The sequence below is a fragment of the Notechis scutatus genome, chromosome 2 (genome assembly GCF_049901735.1).
Source record: "Notechis scutatus isolate UNSWTSFEM ecotype Mainland chromosome 2, rNotScu1.2, whole genome shotgun sequence".
In the NCBI taxonomy this organism is placed as follows: Eukaryota; Metazoa; Chordata; class Lepidosauria; order Squamata; family Elapidae; genus Notechis; species Notechis scutatus.
This window is the reverse complement of record NC_142010.1, coordinates 44,904,494-44,922,320: the sequence shown is the minus strand read 5'-3', so window position 1 is coordinate 44,922,320 and position 17,827 is coordinate 44,904,494.

Below are 17,827 nucleotides of genomic sequence, written 5' to 3'. Positions count from 1 at the left end.
AGGTTCCTTCCAACTCTGTTACTTATATCCATCCCATGAGATACAAGGAATTGTTTTTCCACTCTTTGTGTGAATGAGGGGGACAAGTAAAGGGTGGTAGATGGACATATCAGTAAGCTCATTAGTATGTAAATATGCAGAGATGTGTTTCCTGAGCCAGTGGAATCCATCTATATAATGCTTAAGCCTGAAATAATAATCTTTGTGTTTAAATAACTCCATTGTGTATCTTATAAAGTTCCCTTTGGAAAACCCAGTTAGATTTCAAGATATTTAACTGTGAAAACTGTGTATAGTCACAGAGTCACTAGTGAAAGGTCAGCTGCAATCACCATCCTTTTATTAAAGATACTAATGTACTATAATATTAAAAGCTAAGACAGATTAGCTAAGAGGTAACATTATTTTTTTCTGAGAAATTCAACTGTTATATCTGAACGTTTTGTTAGCTGTGTTAAAAATTAGTAATAATGGAAGGCAATGATGATGTAATGGATTCAGCACAGTGCAGACAAAACTGACCATGGAATTCAATTAGAGAATGGCTGAATGATTACAGGAAGGAAGGTGGGGAAGAAAGTTGCTTAAATGGGTTGTTTGGACTCTAATTTCTAAATGCTGCATTAACTACTGTAATTCAAAAGTGGGCTTCCTACTGGTGGCCATAGGCTCTTTAACATTTTGGAGACTATGTTGATTAAACTTAGCCAATCTAGACTACAAAAATCCAGATGACCACTAAATATTCAGAAAGACCTTCTTGACTCAAACTATAGGCAATGTTTGCCAGTAATATTTCCCCATTGTGATTGGACATAACTGCATAGACCATCCAAATGTTGTTCAAAGGCTATAATTGCAACTTGGGGAATCTAAGTTTACTCATCCCTGTTCTCTGTCATCTAATTGGCCCATTCCATGAACATTTGTATTTCTTGATTGGCATCCACTCTTTAACTATATAATTTGATTATTTATATGTATTGTTTTTATTATAGAGAAGCCACCTTAATGGAGCCATATGAGTTGTCCACCATTTTAATCTTACAGCAAGATACTTTTTATTTTCCTTTAGGTCAATTGTGTCCAGTTCTTACCTAGTCTAAAGGTACATTAGACTGGCCCAAAATGAAAGAAGATAACTTTTAGTTTTGTCCTAATAAAGACCTGAACCAGAATTTCACCTGAATCTGGGATATACATGTTATTCCATGAGAGTTTTCATGCTGTTATTGGTGCTACGATACAGTCCACAAATTCCTCACAGAATAATATTTCTGAATGCAATCAAATGATAAATGTTATGTTTTGAATAAATGTTTCCTAATATGATTCTGAGGCAAGGAATTACCCTGCTGCAAGAGCAATGGGCCTTTCAGTTTCATAGCTGTGGAAATGCTTCAAAGAACACAAGAGTTCTGCTTCCTTTTAGTTTTTTTTTTTTTAAATAATCAGAGGATATTTTGGTCTTTCAGGCATAAAAGTGCTTATCAAAAGAGCTCATTCTGAGATCTTTCCTGGCTGCTCATATTGTGACCAATTAATTTCATTTTTTATCAGGCAACTAACACATGAAATAATTTGGGAACTTGTCTAAATTTATTCATATTTTTCTCTGGCAGGATCAATAGATCATCTTCAAAAACTTAAGCAAGAATTGAGCTAATGAAAAACCAGCAGATAAATCAAGAGGATAGATCAAATAAGTGAAGACTGAATTATTAAATGGCATTATGTAATTATAGAAGATAGTATTGCCTGGTGGATACAAGCCAAGTACAATTCATGCTCTTAACCAAAATATCATGAAGAGTCATGAAATGTTGCTGAGATCAATAATTTTTCAATGTTATAACTTTGGCCCCATACAAAACCATAACCAATCAAAATAGTTATTTCTTTGTAAATTGATCTACTGAACCTCTAGCATAATCAGCTTTGTCTCAATGGGATTAAATTCAAATTTATCCATCCTCATAGAACCTACTGTTAATCATAAACACTCATTTACATCTGAGGAAAAAAAATAGAGAACACATCAATGTTTGACTCTTTTAAATGGCTTCCTATAAATCCTTTGCGATAAAAGTAAACAAAATTCTGGAGACTACTTCAAAAATTAAATGAATGATCAATGACCTATCAATCTGAATCAAAAAAGTTTATTATGTATTATTTACATATTGACCATCAATATCCAGAAATTCCCATGGCTGACTGAATACGTTCGTCAAGATTATAGCAAGATATTAAAAACTACTAAGAGGTCTAGGAAAATTAACAAGAAATTATATAATCCATATCTTAGCAAGATGTTGCCACAACTGGCATTCAAAATTCAAATAACATTTTTGAAGGATTGAGCAAGAATGGGAAATTCTTTTACCTAGTACATATCTATTTTATGTTAGTTTTCTGATCTCATGAACGTTTGTTCTTTTTGAACCCAGTTGGTTCATTGCGCTTTTCTGTCCATAAATATGGTTGTATTCTTACTATGATCTTAATAACAACTTTGTTGTGCAGAAAATAGAGCAATGGATAGTGTAATTTGACCATTCCCTACAGTCTGCTTTTTATGTATGTGTGTCCCCATCCACATTGATATAGATATTTAGATGTAGAGGATATAGATAGTCTTCGTTCAGAAACCACAATTGGGACTGGCAACTTGGTTGTTAAATGAAGCCATTACTAAATGAAACCATGATTGTTGGTTAATGACCACAATAACATTAAGTAAGAACCCCTGACTGTGCTTATGATCTTACTTTAGCTTTCCTTTGCTTTATAGATCTGTGAAAGTTGTAAATGTGAGAATTGCTTGTAAAGTTACTTTTTCATAACTCTCATAACTTGAATGATCACTAAACAAGGAAGTTGCTAAATGAGGATTAGATGTAAATGTAGCTGTAGATGTAGGTATGGATAGATACAGTATAGATATAGATATATTGATGTAGATGATTTTCCCATTTCTAGGCCAAGATCTTGTTCCATAAGTGTTACATATACAGCTGTTACAGATAGTCCTTGAGTTACACCCACTCATTCAGTGACTGTTCAAAGTTATGATAGCACTGAACAAAGGAAACTTATGACCATCCTCAGAGTTCCAAGCTTTGTAGCATCCCTGTGATCATGTGGTCCTAATCTGGGCATTTGGTGCCCAATTTGCAGTTATGACATTGCAGCAAACTGAAATTATCATGGTTTTCAACATTCCCCATCAGCTTTCTACAAGCAAAGCCAATCGGGAAGCTGGCAGGAAGTCAGAAGTTGCTTCCGTTCCTGAAGCATTTTTGCATCTGGCCATGGCATTCCCCTGTAGCACCAGTGCACCTGGATTGCTGTCACTAAGCAATGCAGTCATAAGACATCATGCTTTATCCCTCTATCACGGGGTGCCAAACTCAAGGCTCATGAGCAGAATCCAGGTTTTGCTTGCAGACTCCACGCATCTGGCTAGCCGGTGCTTAAATCTCATCTCCGGGTCTGGCCTGGAAATAACAAAGGACTGGCCCGTGGTGCCTCTGCTAGTAAAAGGAGTCTGCCAGCAAAAATGGGGCATGGGGTGCACTTGGGTCCCCCCCACGCTCCCTTTTGGCCAGCAGAGTGCTGCAGGAGGCATCCGTCCCTTCCCCCCTGCTTCTTCTGTCGCCCACTGGCCGGCTCGCAGAGGACAACTACAATGTGGATTTGGCCCACAAAGAAATCCAGTTTGACACTCCTGCTCTATCACTTAGTTACAAAAATTCCAGGCCCAAATGCTGTTTTTAACCTGATATTACTGTAATTCTTTATTTAATTTCTTTGATTGCTTTACTTCTTGTAATTTTAAACAGTTCAGCAGCTATTTCTTCTGCATTTGATGTTGTCCTAGCTGCATGCTGACTTAGTGCCTATTGTCACTCACTTTCTTCCATAATAGAATCAGTTTCTGGTTATATTTCCTCTTTATAGTATTTTTTGGCATTCTATAATTCTGTTTGTAAAAGATTTTATTTGTTCTTGATCAGATGTGTTCTGAGATTATTTTACCGTATTTCTGTGTTAACTGTAAATGTTCTTGTGTTTTTTGGAACTTGACACCATTTTTTTTTTTCTTCTTGACATGTTGACAGTCTTGATTGAGATGTCTTCCTTTGTCCTTCCTTGATTCCAATTGGACATCAACTATCAGTCATAATACAGGCTTTTCATGGCTCAAAGCTTTCATTCTTCATTTTTATTCGTCTATCATGAGAGCTTGTTCAGAAAACAACTTGGATTTTTCTCCTTTTTGAAATTTTGTGAAAACTTTTTTCTATTTTAGCTTTCATGATGTCTGTTAATATTTGTATCTTTTCTAACATTGATTTTATGTTCAGTTGTACAATTTCAGGTCATTTACCTTTGGCTTACCTTCTCTCTTCAATTGATTGAATTTAACCCATACATTTGATACCAGTGATTCTTGATCTGACTTTTTCTCTCAAGTTCAATTGGAGTTACTGATTTTCGCCCCAGAGAGATTATTAGGTTTAAAATCCATTCCAAACCAATAAATAAAACATTTTCAGTCACGATGAGGAGAAAATACATGCCTTGATAGTTGCACTGAAAAATGTCTATGGATATTCTCAGTCATCCAGGTCATGGTTGTCCCAAAGGTGCTTTTTCAAGAGGCAAGATTGGAGATAGATGATGTTGTATCCAGTAGTGGGATCCTACCTGTTCCACTACCGGTTCGGCGATCACGTGTGCATGTACGTAACACACACGCAGCTTTCCACACATCAGCTGAGGCCTGCAGCACCAATCAGCTAAGAGGATAAAGAAGAGAAAAGCGCAGGGGTGGGTGGGAGGTCCGATCCTGCGCTTTTCTCTTCTTTCTCCTCTTAGCTGATCGTTGGAGGCTTTTTCCCCCCTCCTCTCAGCTGATCGTTGGAGGTCTTTTTTCCCCTCCTCTCAGCTGATCGTTGGAGACCTTTTTTTCCCTCCTCTCAGCTGATCGTCGGAGGCCTTTTTCCCCCTCCTCTCAGCTGATCGTTGGAGGCCTTTTTTCCCCTCCTCTCAGCTGATCGTTGGAGGCCTTTTTTCCCCTCCTCTCAGCTGATCGTTGGAGGCCTTTTTCCCCCTCCTCTCAGCTGATCATTGGAGGCCTTTTTTTACTACCGGTTCAGCCAAACTGGGCCAAACCAATAGCATACCACCACTGATCGTATCCCTCCCCCTTCTGTTGAGAGCGCTGTTCAATTTTGATATAGATGACCGCTTCATGAAAGCATGGCACAACATAGGAGAACATCAGGACTAGATTCAGCAGTCCATCTGCATTTAAAAGACAAAGAGAACTCTTTTGAAGACAGCAAAGTCCACATTTTGGACAGACAGGACTTGTGGTTTAAAAGAAGGTTCAAAGAGGCTGTCTGTCAAAATTGAACAGCCCTCTGTCAACAGAGGGGGAGGGGATATGACATCATCTATCTCCAGTCTACAACACAGTTCTTTCAACAGTTCCAAGAAGGCTCCACACCCATTTGCACCACTTAGGTGACCCTGATGACACAGATAAACCTTCAGGTGACCTTAATGACTCACTAAAAGAATGCAAATGACCAGTTGTCTGCAAGGAGTATAAATCCTTCCATTCCCCACTATCCAGTAAGAGCTGAAAAAGCTTCTTGGATGAGAAGTGAAATGTTTTCAAAGAAAAACCAGAAACTCCAGTTGCCTCTTGAAAAAGCATCTTTGGGAGTTGTACTGGAAAATAAATACTCCAGAGTGTTTTGGGGTACCTAGTTCATGAGCAGATGAGAGATATATGTATTGAATCCTATAGCCCATGATAGATTCATTAGGGTAGTTTGACAGGACTGGGAATACCCTGTGTTTGAAGTATAAACTGATTTTTTGACAGGGGATGCCACTAGTATATAAACTGGGTGCAATAACACTGATGATGTTACCCAGTTTGGATAATGAAACGTCAGCCAAAAAACAGTGGCACTCCAAGAGCACCAAGGATCCCTGATTCATTTGTTTTGGTTCTTTTTCCCCCCAAATATGGAATCAACAGTATATTTTATGAATTTTATGAAATTTCATATTTTATGGGCACTATATTCAATCTTCTGATTTATGAGTTAGTTACTCTTTTAATTTTTATGAAATTGCCCTAAGCACATTTAATAGCTGCAGTAAAGTGTTTTTTTTTTAACTCAAACAAGTATAGAAGGGGATGGAACTCTGACCTTGGAAATTTGTTCTAAAATAAACTAAGCGACTGTTTTTAATTGCAGGGAAGGGAAGTAATGCGATAGCCCTAGTGGTTCAGGTATGAGGCTAGAAAGCGGGAGATCATGAGTTCAAGTCCTGCCTCAGCCATGAAAACTGGTTGGGTGACTTTGGGCCACACACACACTCTCTCTCAGCCCAATCTACCTCACAGGGTTATTGTGGGGAAAATAGGAGGCTGAGAAAGCTGTGTTTGGATATATTTGTTGTTTTGAATTACTTGTAAAAATAATAAAGGTGGGATACAAATAAATAAAAAGATTGATTCAAGGTGAATAATACTGTAAAGCACAGCTGCTGGCTGAGAGAAAATGAAAAATGCAGCAGAAGATCTGTGAAGAACTAGATTTGAAGAGCAGCTATAGGTTAAGATGTCAGGAGAGAATTAGGATATCAACACTTTTATAGTAACCAACAAGCAGATTACAGAATGAGGGATCCTTCTGCATAGAAAGTACAACTTGCAACCATTCAGAGTTACAGTGACACCTTAAAAAAGGCATTTACAACCAGACTTCACACGTATGACTGTTGCAGCCTCCCCACAGTCATTAATTAAAATGTCGGTGCTTGGTGATTAGCTTGTATTTATGATGGTTGCAGCATCATAAATACAAGCCATGTGATTGGCCCTTGCAACCTTCCTAACTGCTTTCTAGCCTGATACCTTAACTCCACTAGGGCTACTGCATTATTTCCCTTCCCTGCGAAGCCAATGTGGGAAGCAGGATTAATTTAATGACTGTATGATTCACTTAATAACTGTGGTGATTAGTAATATACCACATATAGGGTCTTACAATCCATATTTTTAAAGTATTTTAATAAAACGTTGAAAGGCAAATCAAACGTTCTTTTTGAAGTGCTTGTACTGGTACATTTGTGTCCAAAAAAGTGAGTGCAACTCTTTTAACAATCTCTTTACTTAGCAATGGAAATTCTGTTCCAAATATTGTGGCCGTAAGTTCAAGGCTACCTCTAAACCATATATTTTTAAACAATTAATAAGTTGGGGTGGGGGGGAAATACCCATATAAAACTGCTAAGATTTGTAGAGGCCTGTTATCTAAGCAGACCAAACGATCAAAGCAAGCCTTGTTGCTGAATTTTTTTGTTTTGTTTTGTTTTAAAATTAGATCTATCGTGGAAAGTGAGTAACAGTGGAAAATGTGTTCAAATGATGCATTCTTAGTAAGCAGATACAGGAAAAGAAAACATGTGCTTTCAGGAGAAGAATCCAAAACATAAGGGCATTGGAGACAACCATGCTCAATGTTGTAGACAAACTGTTCTTACGGGAATTTCCCACTGGAGAAAATGCTGCATTTCTGAGGAATCTACGGCTATTTGGAGACTGCTGTATCATAGAGTTCTGCCTCATATCTCTAATTTTCTTATTTCAAAGAAAAGGTGTCATTATTACAAGTTTTTTTTGACTAAATTGAGCATTTTAGCAAAAATCAGGAACTCGGCTATTGACTTCACATGCATGCTTTATTAAACAGAGTTTGTCCATCATCTATATTTATTAATGAAATGTCTATGTGGCCCATTTCACCTAACTAACTCTGATATTATTTGATAAGCAGTGAATACAGTAAATAAAATGAAGTAATGAAGTATATGGGGGGTGGGGGAATTCAGACTAAATATGAATAGACAGAGAGATACCCATTAAACTATTCATTTTGTTCATAGCAGTTGGCAATAGCTATCCAACTTTGATTGATCTAGACAAAGTGAAGCAGAATCAGAGTTAGATAATATTTGAGTTATTGACCTGATTGGAAAGATTCAGAAAGATTCCAAAGGAAGGATAGGATCACCCTCTTGTGTATTGCTGCCAGGATCCCGCTGGCCAGATCTGGCCTGTGGGGTGCTTAGATCTGGCCCAAGGCTCTGCCCTGGAAACAGCAAGGGAGTGGCCACACGTGCCACCCTGACCTCCGTTTTTGCTGGCTGAGAATTTCAGGAGGTCCTTGTGGCTAAAAATGGAGCCCATAAGTGACCCCCCAAGCCAGTGGTGGGATTCAAAAATTTTTACTACTGGTTCTGTGGGCGTGGCTTGGTGGGCATGGCTTGGTGGGCATGGCTAGGTGGGCATGGCAGGGGAAGGCTAATGCAAAATCTCCATTCCTTCCCCACTCCAGGGGAAGGATACAGTAAATCCCCATTCTCTCCCCACCCCACTAATCTGCTTTCCAGCTCTGTTCTCCTGTGCAAGGCAACAAAAGAAGACCCAGTCAATCAGCTGGGACTCGGGAGACAGAGAATAGATGGGGGTGGGGCCAGTTAGAGGTGGCATTCCGAACTACTCAAAATTTCCACGACTGGTTCTCCAGAACTCGTCAGAACCTGCTGAACACCACCTCTGCCCTGAGCTTTGTTTTTGGCGGCAGAGGGCTGCGGGAGGCCATCACAGCTGAAAACAGGGCCCAGGCTCTGTTTTCACTGCCCCCCAAGCTCCGTTTTCTCTGGCAGAGGTCTAGCAAAGCAAACTAAAAACAAAACAAAAGGAGAAATGTTTCCCCTTTTGCATTTGAGCATCCAAGAAGGGACAAGAAAGGGAAAAGGGAAAGAGAAGGAAAGATGGGAAGAGAGAGAAAAATAAGGAAAGAGGCAAAAGAGGAAGAAAGGAGAATAAAGAGGGAAGGAAAAAGAAGAAAAGGAAGGAAGGAAGGAAGGAAGGAAGGAAGGAGGGAAGGAAGGATGGAAGGAAGGATGGAAGGAGATTATAATGAGAGTGAGGGTGGGTCTGAGGGAAGTCCTGCCTTAGCACTTGGCCACCACAGGTGCCCCCGACATGAGTGGTGTCAAGCTGGCCATGTCCACTGTCCACACTCACCCCAGCCATGCCTTCCCTGCCCCCCGAGATCAGATAATAGATAACAGATAATCAGAGTTGGAAGGGACCTTGTAGGTCATCTAGTCCAACCCCTCACCCAAGCGGGAGTCCCTACACCATTTCTGACAAATGGCAGTCCAATCTCTTTTTGAAAGTCTCAAGTGATGGTGCTCCCACAACTTCCGAGGGCAAGCTGTTCCATTGTTCTCACTGTCAGAAAGTTTCTCCTTATTTCCAGGGTAAATCTCTCCTTGTTCAGTTTCCATCCATTATTCCTTGTCTGGCCTTCAGGTGCTTTAGAAAATAGCTTGACCCCTTCCTCCCTGTGGCAGCCCCTCAAATATTGGAAGACCGCTATCATGTCTCCCCTGGTCCTTCTCTTTACTAGACTAGCCAAGCCCAGTTCCTGCAACCGTTCATTGTATGTTTTAGCCTCCAGTCCCCTAATCATCCTGGTTGCTCTTCTCTATACTTTTTCTAGAGTCTCAACATCTTTTTATAATGTGGTGAACAAAACTGAATGTAGTACTCTAGGTGTGGTCTTACTAAGGCTTTATAGAGTGGTATTAGTACTTCCCTTGATCTTGATTGTATCCCTCTGTTAATACAATTTAGGATTGCATTAGCTTTTTTGGCTGCTGCTGCACACTGCTGGCTCATATTTAGTTGGTTATCCACTAAGACTCCAAGATCCCTCTCATAGTTACTGCTATTGAGCCTGGTTTCACCCAGTCTATATGTGTACTTTTGGTTTTTCTTGCCTAGGTGTAGGACTTTACTTTTCTCTACATTGAATTTCATTTTGTTAGATATAGCCCAGTGTTCTAGTCTGTCAAGATCCATCTGGATCTTGAGCCTATCTTCTTGGGTGTTAGCTATTCCTGCCAGCTTAGTATCATCTGCAAATTTGGTAAGTTCCCCTTCTATTCCCTCATCTAAGTCGTTAATGAAGATATTGAAGAGTATTGGGCCTAAGATGGAACCTTGTGGCACCCCACTGCTTACTTCCCTCCATGTAGACTTAGATCCATTAAGGACTACTCGTTGAGTATGGTTTGCCAGCCAGCTGTGAGTCCATCTAGTGGTGGTGCTATCTATTCCACTTTTTTCTAGCTTACTAAGAAGTAGGTTGTGGTCTACTTTGTCGAATGCCTTGCTGAAATCTAAATATATTATATCCACAGTATTTTGCTGGTCTACTAATTTAGTCACTGTGTTGAAGAATGAAATAAGATTGGTTTGGCATGATCTGTTTTTAACAAACCCGAGCTGACTGCTAGTTATTACTTTACTTGTTTCTAGATGTTGGCAGATCTGTTTTTTTATTATCTTTTCCAGTATCTTCCCGGGTATTGATGTTATCCTGATTGGTCTATAGTTACCTGGGTCTATTTTTTTTTCCTTTTTTGAAGATGGGAACCACATCAGCTCTTTTCCAGTCCTCTGGTAGTTCCCCAGTGCTCCAGGATTTTTGAAAGATATGGTGCAGTGGTTCTGAGATGACCTCTGCCAGCTTCTTTAAAACTCTGGGATGTAATCCATCAGGCCCTGGTGATTTGTTTTCATCAAGATCAGACAGGTATTCTCTTACTATTTTTTTGCTTATTTTAACTTTTATTTCTGGTCTGTCTTTTACAGTTATGTTTTTGGTGGATTGAGCTATAGTTTCTTTTTGCGTGAAGACATATGCAAAGAATGAGTTAAGCAGTTCTGCTTTCTCTCTGTTGCCTGTTACTTCCTTGCCATCTTCTCTCTTTAGTGGACCGATTGTTTCCTTGATTTTTTTCTTGTTATTTATATGTTGGAAGAAACTTTTTTATTATCTTTGACTTCTGTTGCAAGTCTTTGTTCGTTCTGAGCCTTTGCTATCCTGACTTCGTCTTTGCAGATTCTGGCTATCTGCTGATATTCTTCCTTAGTTGTATGTCCTTCTTTCCATTTTTTGTACTTGTCCTTTTTTTTCTTTCAATTTGCCAGAGAGATCTTTGTGCAGCCATGCTGGTTTCTTCTTGGATTTCTTGTTTTTCTTTCTCAGTGGTATTGTGCTGCTCTGGGCTTCTATGATCATACTTTTTAGAGTTTCCCAAGATTCTTGAGTTGTTTTCTCCTTTAGGATTTCCATCTATGGAATCTTTCCCAAGTTCTCTCTGAGTTTATTGAAATCAGCTCTTTTAAAATCCAAGACTCTGGTGTCATTATGTTCTGTTGCTTGTGTTTGTGTTATGTTGAATTCTAGTATGGCGTGGTCTCTCTCACCCAAGGTTCCTGCAGTTTCAACTCCCTCTATCACTTCTTCTCTGTTTGTAAGAATTAAGTCCAGTATGGCTGTCCCTCTAGTTTCACCCTCTACCTTTTGGACAACAAAGTTGTCAGCTAGGTTGGTTTGGAACTTATTTGATTTCTCACTTGGTGCAGAATTAGTTTTCCAATTGATATCAGGATAATTGAAGTCTCCCATTACTATTGTTGTGTGTTTCCTGCATATGCTTGTTAGTTGGCTGGCAAAAAGGACATCTATTTTTTCTGCTTGATTGGGTGGCCTATAATATACACCTATGGACATGTCATTCTTTTTTTCTTTTATATTGACCCATATGCATTCTAGGAGGTTTTCATCTTTGGTTTCATGCATTTCTGTAGCAATATAGTGGTCCTTTACATACAGTGCAACTCCACCTCCTCTTTTATGGGATCTGTTTTTTTTTAATAGTTTGTATCCTTCTACCAGTATGTTCCAGTCATGGGTTTCATCCCACCAAGTTTCTGTTATTCCAACTATATCATATTTACCTTCATGTATTTGTAGTTCAAGTTCACCCTGTTGTTCCCCAGACTTTGTGCATTTGTATATAAGCACTTGAGATCATTATGTCTGACACTGTGTTTACTGTCTACATAATCTGTGTTGTGCCGTCTGCCTCTACTTTCTTGCCACCTGTTTGATTAGTACACATGGAATGGCACTCACTATTAAATGCTTGGCTTTGGTTGGCATCAAGGTTGATAATCTTACCTGTACAAACATCTATTTTGCATGCACTGGTATCCTTGTTAGTTTTAGGTTGCTGGGGACAGAAATGTTCTGAATCCATTAATTCTCTGTCCCCACTGTTCAGTTTAAATGTTTATCCAGGCAATCTGTGAAATTAATGCCAAGTAACTCAGTCCCTTTCTTTGATGGATGCAAACCATCTCTTTTGTACAGTTTTTCATTGGACCAGCTTCAGACATCATGACTAATAAAACCAAAGCCTTCCCTTTTACACCACTCCTTTAGCCACACATTAAACTCTGCTACACGCTGCCCTTTCCCTTTTTGTTCCTTGTATACTGGTAGAACCTCTGAAAGGATAAGCCTACAACCCATATTACTAAGTCCATACCCCAAGCTCTGGAAGTCTTTCTGAACAGAAAGTACATCCTTCTGGGATAGATCATTTGTACCAAGATGTATAATAGCATCAACATCACAGTCCTTGCTGGCATTCTTGATTATCTTAAGAACACGCTTCTTGTCTCTGCTGGCAGTAGCACCTGGTAGACACCTGACCTTTTTCAAAACCTCAGTATCCTTTCCTAAATTTACATCCCTTACAATTGAGTCCCCAACCAGAAGGTGGCTTCTCTTTTTGGATGTCTTTCTCTTCTTGTGTGACTGGTGCGTAATACCTGATTCACACTTTCTCCTTTCCAAAGTAAGTTCTTCTTCTAGGACCATGATCCCCGGCTTACTTGAATTATCATTATCACAACTACCTTGACCTGACACTTTAGTGTCCCTATTAAGGTCAGCAAGGGCACTGTATCTGTTATGCTGGGACATAACAAAAGCTTTGCGTTTATGGTCCACAGCTCTCACCCTGCCAGATCCCACGGTTGTCCATACTGCCCTTTTCCTATAGGATCTTTGTGGTAGTGGGGGCTGGTAGCACGGCAGCTCAATAGATGGCTGGATTGGGCACCTAATTTCTGCTTGGAGACCAAAGATTAGAGATTCTAGATAGGTAATCTGTCCATGTAGACTGGTTATTTTTTACAAAGAGGACAGTATCCACGTTTGAAAAGAGTACTGTGAAAGACAGCTGTAAAACAAATATTACACTGAACTAAGCCGGTCATTTTGAAATAAAATAAAATCACAATCTCAAGCGCACTTACCCTAAATGTCTTATTGGTATTCTTGGTTTATAGTTATATGCTTCCTTCACAAGCTGCTGGCTGCTCTGGGAATTTGAAATGCAATGGAAGAAATTCAAACTGCCTCTTTTCTACTCACCCTCTGCTTCCTTCACAAGCAGCTGGTAGCTCCTCCCACAACCTCTGGGAATTTGAAATGCAACCCTGAGGTGGCCCTCAATGAAATTGAGTTTGACACCCCTGCTCTATGGAGTCACCAAGAGTCAAGTATGACTTTGCCTTATTCATGTTAATTTGATATTTTTGCTGATTATTTTCTGCCCAAGCAGAATTCAAATTCGAGAAAATGAATGAATCATATTGGAAAAAGTATAGCATTTGGGAAAATTTACAAATGCAGATAGAACATACCACATATAATATCTTATAATCCATATTGTTAAAGTGTTTTAATAAATGTTGAGAGGCAAGTCTAACAGTTCTCTTTTTGAAGTGTTTGTGCTGGTACATTTGTAAAAACACTCAAATTTGACTTTGTAGAAGCCCAGTTCCAGTTTTATGGTGAAATAGCACATGTTAATCCTAAATAAAATGGCCCTATTACAAAGTATGGAGATTGTTTGAATGCCTGTTAAATAACAAACCACATAATGTAGTCAAATTCCTTGTGCAACTTCTACTGGAAGAGCAACTGGTTTTTAAGAACTTGGCTTTGGAAAAAACCTAAATATAATAAATTAAGTTAACAACTTAACTTGGAGGAGAAGGAGAAGGATCAAGCTGAGAATTGTCTGAATCTCATTTTTCTGTTGAGATGTGGAACAAGGGAAGCAGGGCAATAAAAGGTGGAATTTTGTTAAGGAAATGTTAAGGGAAGGGGAAAGTATAAACTAAAAACATCATTGGCTGGATCTAGGTCACTTAAATTTAAAGGTTTTTTAAAGCCTGACATCACTACTTTTTTTTAACTTTATGTTTTATTTCCAATTGTAAAGAAAAAGGATGAAAGTGACAGATAAAATTAAAGTTATGGAAAACAAAGTGTAACATTAGTGAAACAAAGTCTGCATTCATTTGCAATTCAGTTGTAGAAAATATAGGTCAGTGTCAGTTGAGGAAACAATCCCCATAGATCAGGGGTGTCAAACTCACATCATCACGTCATTGTCACGTGATGTATTGGGAGTTTTTCCCCCCTTTGCTAAACCGGATGTGAGCACATCACACATCTGGCCCGTGGGCCAGGAGTTTGACAGCCCTGCCACAGACAATATAAGCAACAAAGATCAGAGCTATAAGAGCAAAAGAAAATTTTATCTGAAGATTTTGTAAAACATTTGTTTTTCATCCATTGCAATATGAGTACTTCAGACATGTTGTAGAGTAGAGGGATCTCCAACCTTGGCAACTTTAAGACTTGTAGACTTCAACTCCCAGAATTCCTCAGCCAGCTTTGCTGGGAATTCTGGGAGTTGAAGTCCACAGGTCTTAAAGTTGCCAAGGTTGAGACTCCTGGTATAGTATACAGTATACTATAGCCTCAGCCATTTTGTATACTATATATTTGTATTATACCCTTTAAGAGCTGATAAAACTGTTCTTGAAGCATTGTCATCTGGGACTAATCTGGTGGCCAACATTAAGAAGTCTCCACCATGAAAACTTTTCTCTTTCCTTGCTGGTAATTAGGCAGAGGAAAATTTCCCACAAACAACATTAAAAATCCTATTTAAAATAGGATTGTGAGAGTTCTGTGGTCAAGGTATCCTGCAAGTTTAAGGAGGAAACATAGTATGGCTTTTGCCTTTCCCTGTCATCCTTGGAAAATATCTGCTTTACTACAGAGCTTCCTCTTTTGATGCTGGCTTTCCCTGTGACATAAAATCCCATCTTCCAAAATAATATCATAAAATAAATAATGACAATAGACATAAAGGATGGGGAATTTCAGCCACAGCATCGATCTTGGAATGTCGATGTGCATGAGCAATGTGTGTATGAGACAGAATCAGGAGTTTCAATCTGGATAGCAGATAGTGTAGGTTCCCTGCCTCCCAAGTCCCAGCTGATCGACTGGGTCTTCTTTTGTTGCCCTGCACAGGAGAATGGAGCTGGAATGCAGGTTAGTGGAGTAGGGAGGGAATGGGATTTTGCAGTAACCTTCCCCCAGGAGTGGGGAGGGAATGGGGATTTTACAGTTTCCTTCCCCTGGAGTAGGGTGGGAATGGAGATTTTACAGTATCCTTCCCCTGCCACGCCCACCAAGCCATGCCCACCAAGCCACACCATGCCCATCAAGCCACGCCCACAGAACCGGTAATCAATTTTTTTTTAATCCCACCACTGGCCCCTATATTTTTTATCCTTTCTATTTCTAATTTTGGCATTCCAGTCTCCAATCGCAAGCAGTACAGTTTGCTTGCATGTTTTTGTTGATTTCACATTGAACTCCTCAACTTACTCTTCTTCTGCATCAGTGGTTGGAGGATAAACTTGGATAGCTTATTAAAGAGTTGTCTGCAAAGTCTAATTGATCTGATTTTATTATTACAATTAGGTATTGGCTAATGTCATATCCGTCCTAAGCATGAAAACAATACCATGCCTGAGTAATAAATAATATGAAAATGTCCGGTTTCAGTTCTTGTGGGAAAAATACCCACTTAAGTAAGGAACCAAACCATTAGGAGACAGATGCAACAAAGTACCTTTTATTGGCATACACATGACTGGTCTTCTTGGCAAAGGAACACAGAATAGCCACAAATCCCAAAGCTTACAGCTTTTATATACCCTCTGAGTATATGACACATTGGATATAAAAGAACAATTTCTAACATGACCTTTACTGTGGGGATATAGGATCTGATAACAACTTGGGGTGGCCTTACCATGGGCTGACTTGGCACGGCTGCTATTCTGCTTTTCTCAGGAGGCTTCAAGCCTGCCCTTTCTACTGATACTAGCACCTTCCAGTATAAACAGTGGTCTTTACTGTACCCATATATTGACTCTCTTCATATTACAGAAAACAACTTGGTTTTTGTTATCTGTCATCTTCATTCCAGGGTCATCAATTTTCCTGCTCTGTGTACTATCAAAACCAGATGACACTCTGGGTTTTAGGGATAGATTAATACTTGTTCCCGCACAATCCATCTGTTGCCTCAAATGTCAATGTGTGGTTGATTCATTTCATTTTTTTACTATTTTGAACTTTCCCATGTCTGTGCTTCTTATGTCCCAAGTTCCTACTGTCAACTTTGGATTTTTCCCCTTCCTGGATGCCAACATCAGCAACTGGATAGCCAGAAAATTTTATTATAGCCACATTGTAAACAGAATTATTACTGCACTCTAAGATGTCCTCAGCTCTTCCGTCATTAATACTCTAAAGATCTTCAGTAGTATGTGGAGTATCAGTTGAGGAGCTCATCACCCGCCACAATATTATCAATGATTGTTATCTTGTCTATCCATGTGACTTTCTTGGTAAAATATCACTGCCTTCTTCTGCAGTGGTATGAATGGATGTTTTTGTCATTGTCACTAAAGTGATAATCTGTCTTCAACATCTTCCTGAATCCAGAATAGCTGGGATGACTTTGCCCCTTGATCCAGCTGCTAATATGTGTTTTTGGCCTATACCTGGCATTTTTTTGCTCATCCTTCTTGGGAGCACATAACATCACCAGAATGAGGCAGCATAGCAGGACTTGGGGGTGGGGGGAAGTGGAGGGGAAGACTGGTAAAGCATAAAATTAAGAATTGTAACAGTATTTTCTAACAGGCCTGCAGGACTTTTGAATTACTTCTAATTTGATAGTGTTCTCCAACTAAGACAGATGCATCTGTACTGCAGTGCATTGCATTTGCTCTCACTGATCAAATAAAAAGGAAAGGACAAAATGACACAGCAGGCCTCCCACCAACTCGATTCCACCCACCACTAGCAATGTCAGTAAATGACAAGCTCCAACCTTAGAGAAGCAGAGGAGGCAGCATTTTGCCTGCTTGGTGAGATCAGGGAGATAAAACAAACTAAAGGACCCTTCCTCAGCCTGTGGATTAACCTCCTCAAATACAAAGACAAGTTTGGATAGAACTGGGCAATTCTTGTGACAACAGATAACAGGGATCTGTGTGTGTGTGTGTGTGCCATTTTCACCATTTATCACTGTCACTTCATACAGGCATTACTTTTAGAGGAGTTATGGAGCTAGATTGCTACAGGATAAAAACTCCTGTTTTTATGAGGCTGTGATTTGTTTTCAAATGTTGGAAGCATAGGAGGACATTCTTATACATTATGTCCCAATTCATTTTCAAAATCCAGGCTCTTTTGTAAGGTTACCTTTGTAAAACAGGTGAATGCAGAGTGCCACCGGTATTGAAATGCCCTGCAAGGCCTGCCAATTCATTTCCATTAGTGCCTGGAAACATTTGAAAGAGCTCAGGGCTTGCTGTAGTTCTCTTCAAACTGGACTGCAATATAAATGTGGTGGGGTTATTGCCTCATTTCATTTGCCCTCCTAGCCATTCATAGAATTCTATTGTATGATTTTT